We start from the raw sequence: 6000 nt of genomic DNA on the forward strand, positions 1-6000 counted from the left end.
AGGGTTGGCATATCCCATCACACACCCACATTAGCATTTTGCTACTAAGGAAATGGGCAGAATAACCTTACACATAATACCAGAGTTGGGCTTTCTTAAACAAATTTCCATGAAAGGAACAGTGCCCTGCTCTCTAAAAGGTAAATTACAATGATCATGTGACCTTGCAGGCTTATTAAAAGAACTTATTTTCTGACAACATTCTATAATGAACATCAAGGAGAATAGTGGAATCTCTCAGTGAGATAGCAGCAGGCTCCATGGAGATATTAACTCCAACTATGACAGCTGTATCATTTTGAATAAGTTCTCCTTAATGCTCATTTTAAATTTTCTTGAAATATTATGACAAAGTGGATTATATTTTTACTTTATAAAATGTATTGCTTCCCTTTCCAACAACTCTGCTGATTCTCTGCAATACCTTCCCTTCCCTTTTCTGGCAACTGACTATAGCCAAGTATAGGTTCACCTGCTTTTGGTACTAAACCTAAAGTGCTACTGGAAACTGTCCCCATGAACCCTTCTGTGTTCCTGCAAATTAGGCCTTGTCTATATGGGAAAGTGTTTTTCTGGTACAACCTAAAATGTGAATTTAAACTGATATATTTACCCTGGTATAATCCCTCCACACCCCAAGTGTGATTCACAGTCCTTGGTTGAGGGAAGGAGAAGAACTGGGTTCCTTGGGAGGTTGTGGGAAGATAAATAGAAAAGTAAATTGAGAAGGGGGGGGGAAGAGAGAGACTGAGGTAAAATTAAGGAGATCTTTCAATTTTGATTGGAAAAAATGCCCTGAAGCAGGTGATGGAGGAAGGAGAGATGGGGTGGCCAGACAGCTGAAAAAAATGTCAGGAAAAAGGTTGTGAAGAAGCCAGGGAAAACAGAAGGGGAGAAAAGGAGGCAGAAAACTGAAGGGAGGGGGCTAGAAAATTGGAGAAGGCACAGTGAGACAGGGGTTGGAGCATGAGGGGAAGATACCAGCACATTAGGAGAAAAGGGAACAAGTAGGAAGAGGGAGAGGGAAAACACTGTAGATGAATAACTGAAGAGTCTAGAAGCTAGATTCTGACCTACACCTCTCCAAGTCAGTAATGGTGCTATATAGTAGAATTTTGTTTTTTTCAGGGGAGCATGGGGGAGAGGGACAAGAGGGGCTGGTCAAATGGGGAAGGAGAAAAACCAGTCTCATGTTTCAGAGAAACAATCCTGTGATTGAAAATTCAGGACATGACTGTGTGATTAAGCTACAAGTACACACTGAGATCATTGTGAAGCTGCACTTCCACAGCAAGAGTTCCTGGAAACATTGTGCTTTAGCAGTACAACACATCTCTCTCCGTTCCTGGAAAAGCAAGAGAAGCAAGGCTGCTCCACCATCCTATTGTAGAGTTCAGCATGTACTCTGCCATCACACCAACTCTGGTGAGCAGTGCAAACAAACAGAGGAACCATAGTTCCACCCCTCAATACAGAGCCAGGGACTTGAGAGGTGGCTTTGAGCAGTTCTTGCACTCATAGGAGTCCCTCTTCCCATTTCCCATTCATCTTATTCCTTCAAAATATTCCTTCAAGTTAACACAACATACAACCATATGGCACATACACATTAACTGTGTAGTCATGCTGATATCAGTTAAAACAAATCAGCAGTGAAACGGTTACTTATGTTGGCCAGTTCACTTGTCAGAATTAGTCTTCAGTGTTATCACTGAAATTAATAGCACAGTTCATATTTCAGTCTGCAGGTCTGAAAATGGAGGCTGGCAACACTGACCAGATACAGCTAAGAGCATGTTTTTGGTTTTGGGTATTTGGTTGCTTGCTTGGTTTTTTTTTTATATATAAACAGGTTACTTTAATTCTTCAGATAACATCAAGAACACCTAAAATCCATGATGAACCCTGAACCAGCAGAATGTGCAAAAACAAACTCTGCACCCAGGGATTTCTAGTGCTCCAGGATATGTACCATAACACAGTGGAGTCCTCTCAGATAAATAGCAACTAATAGAATAGATGTCTTTGTAAAATGAGATTATGCATTTGACAATTTTCTACTGTGTATTCATTTTTCACATAGCAATTATTTGCCACTATAAAAATGAGAATTACAGAAAAGTGGTTTTAAATTGCACTGCATGGAACAAAATGCTAATTTCAAGCGATAAACACATGCAAGAATTGTAAATAAATTAGTTTTATCTGTGAAATAAAATGTGTGTCAATTTTTTGTCTCTTACATTGCTGTCTATGGAAAAGAGGCCACAACTGATGTGTGCAAACCCTGGTCTTTTCTTTTCTTTCTTTCTGGAATGATTATTTGAGAAGAATAGGCAAAATGAAGTATGGAATACAATTAAGTATGGGTCCTTGAGGTGCAATCACTGAAAAATTCAGATGAATCAAAGTGAGTGAACAAAATGCTACATAAAGAATAAACATGAAAAACAGTGTTTGGCTCTGTATACGACTGTCACATAAGAGCTTCAGACACTTAGTTCAGAAATGTCTAGGGCCCAGAGATACCTGCAGTATAATCAGCCATCTTAATTATGTATGCTATAGGGTTAGCAGGCTGCTAGGAACAATAGCTCTATGGCTCCTTTCAGAAGTTAAGTAGGAGAACTGAAGGTGTGTTCCTACCAGCTGTCAGACTAGTTTTAGGTGTTGCTCTCTCTCCCTTCTCTTATGGGAGAGTAGAGAAAACGGAAGGGCTCCTGACCATTCACCTAAGTGTTCCATGTAGTACTCAAAGCTCTAGCAGCTTTAGTTTCCTAAATGTACAAATTATGTTAAATGTGCTATATAATTGCAGATATGTGACAAGGATTGCAAGTGTGAGAATAACATTGAATAAAGAAAATGGGCCATTCTATTCTGAAAATCAGCAGGGTCAAGATTGGATGGTTAGGCCCAAGATAAACAGAGTGCTGAAGGATTTATTGTAGAGGTTTGTTATCCTGGATCTGATGTGAAAAGCTTTAATCAAACATCTGGGACTCCAGTGAGGAACCCAATAGGAGTTGACAACATGGATCTGACCCAACACATTGAAGTAATTGCAATGAAGTTAAGATTGCAAACACTTAATATACTGTCACATTGTTATAGCAAATCCTTCCTTTGAACCAGACATGTCTTTCTAGTTATTACTTCAGATATATGGCAATTTTTATATTATCCCCAACTAAAAAAAAATCAATGAGTATAAAGTATGGCCTTGTTAAATCACTCTGTTTCCCAAGACATTGCACACCATACACTTAAGTGGTATTTGGTGAATTTAAAAATGTGGTAAATATAAAGACCTTTTAACCTTCAGGAGAAACTTTAAATATCAGTACAAAAGACACAGAAGATGAACCATTAAGTGAGTCAATATAATGCTTGTTCTAAGACCAAATTGTAAGAGATTTGTTACAATTACGGTGCTAAAATTCTAAGTGAAATTGGCTAGAACTACTGAGGAAATCATCATAGAGAACTTTCATGAGGCAAAAGGAGGATAAAACAAAATCTTTGTTTGTGTAAATCAGTTTTTTATAGAAGATATTATTAAACCAATGTAGTAACACCGTGTTATTAAGTCATTTTGGCTGGCACTACAGTGAAGTTACTTATGGGCAATTGAGGATTTTATTTTAGTTTGAGGGTACATGATTTCTAGATGTAAGGCACTTCCTTCACGTATATGAGTAAATGATATTGCCCTTCAGGCCTGGGCAAGGGATGATAAGGGATCTATTACCGCAGCAATAGGGAACACTTCTTTAGCTGAAAGGGTGGAAGCCTGTTTTTTGGAGCTAAAGGACTTGGGTTTAGTCCAGTCTTTCTATGTGGAAGTGGTTGATTTATAGAATAGTGTTTGTTGTCTGTGAACACAGGTTTTTCATATTGTATCCCTAGTAGTCAAAACTGATAGCTCTGCATGGTGACTGCAATCTTAACTGAATGCTTGTGGGCAGAATGTTTGCAATTGTCAGTGGGAATGCTGAATTTCTTGAGGTCTTGTTTGCCTTTGTTGCTGTATCAGACATTTGGCCTTCATCTGCATCATGGGCAGTTCTTTAATTGGTCATCTGAATCTCTGAAAGACCAGTTTTCCCACTTAGGAACACTTACCAAATACTGCAAAATATGGAACAGATAAAATAGTTCTTGTTTTACTTTCATGACGCAAAAACATTTATAGATGAAAAAATCTCTTGGATATTAGTCATTTCTAAAGATGAAATTCATAATTATTTATTTGGAAAGAAAGATTTTTCTGCCTTATTGGAAGTGTAAGTTGAAAAAGCTGGTGGAGCAGTCAGGTTTGTTTTCTAAATATAATAGATGGTCTGACATTTTAATCAGTTTAGAATTCATTTGTACACTGCCAACTTTGGTATTTGATGGGAATTTTTCCTTAGTAGAGAGTTCCTCATCAGACTATATCTATTCATTCACTATGTACTTTGCACAGTTGAGCTGTGTGGACATATACAAAATTTCTGTATACAATGCTTGAGAAAGTTGTATGTGACTTTGATAAGAAATGCTTCTAATACTGTAGTCCTTGAAAATCAAATGTCAAGGTACACAGTTAATTTGATCTGAGTTATTGATCTGTAAAATACTTGAAATCTCACCATAAACAAAACCCATCATCCATGCACATGACACAGTGGGAAGGTAAGTTTACTACCAACAACGCAAACTACATTGCCCTGACCATGGCTGACTGAATTCAAATTGAAGCTCCATTTAAGGGGTAAGCTTAAAGAAATACCTGCATTACTCTAATGCTCTCAGACTTTGCCTTCACATACACAGATACCATGGGGCTTGGCAAAGTTTACTGTGATAGTTTGCTAAGGAACAGTTTCATACAGTTTAGGACCAAAATTTAACCTCCCATAATATTTTTATTCAAAGATTCCAAGATTCATAGATTCCAAAGCCAGAAGAGACCATTCTGATTTAGTCTGACCTCCTATTAAATACAGACCATAGAACTTTTCCAAAATAATTCTTAGAGTTCTTCTTCTAGAAAAAAAATAAACACCCAATCTTAATTTAAAAATTGTCAGTGTTGGAGAATCCACCTCGATCCTTGTTAAATTGTTTCCATGATTAATTATCCTCACCATTATATATTTATGCCTTATTTCCAATCTGAATTTGTCTGGTTTAAACTTCTAGCCACTGGATGATGTTATACCCTTTTCCGCTAGATTGATTATTAAATATTATAGACTAAACAATTAAGGTTGCTGAAGTAAAACCAGCTGCCCACAGTTGTGTTCATGTACTTTTTTTTTTCTTATTGTGTATATCTAGAGAGACAAAAAGCAGAGGGAGCATTTGAGAGGGTATATAGACCCCACACAGATGAGGAAGGTGCCAGAGAGGCCCTGGTGGTAGGGTTAATGCCATCTCTCCAGCCCTGTCAATCATGCATGATTGGGAGGAGGCCTTTAAAAGGAAGGAAACTGAAGTTAGCAAGAGGGGGAGAAGCAGGGTTGCCCTAAGCAGCAACTGCAGGAGTGACTCCTGAAGCCATGAGGGAACCCCTAGCCAGGAGACCTACATCCAGACTCTGAGGAGATTACAGCTTATTCCGAGAGTAAGATGGACAGGCTGAGCCTAACTCAGAGGCCTAGACAGTGATTTCTCCAAACCCCACTATGCTGGATTGCTGGCAGCACTGTAGACTCACTGTCACCTCCCCCACTTTTGCTAGTGTTACAGGGAAGATTATCTCTGAATGTGTTGGGGTTTGTTGTTACACTTATGAATGAAATAAACAGCAGGATTTTATTCAGGGGGACAAGGCAATACGCTGTGTTTACTGCGAATACAGAAGTTTTAAAAAGCTTACACACAAATGTTCTGTAGGTGGAGTATAATTAACAGCCTATGAATTGCTCAAGCCAACCCACTGGCCAGGTGGGCTGAACACAAGGGTGGAGCCGGGCTCTGTCGGTCGCAAATCTGATGCTCCTAGATGTTTGC

This window comes from Emydura macquarii, unplaced genomic scaffold (genome assembly GCF_026122565.2).
Source record: "Emydura macquarii macquarii isolate MOO-44397 ecotype Brisbane River unplaced genomic scaffold, CSIRO-AGI_Emac_v2 contig_320, whole genome shotgun sequence".
Taxonomy (NCBI): domain Eukaryota; kingdom Metazoa; phylum Chordata; order Testudines; family Chelidae; genus Emydura; species Emydura macquarii.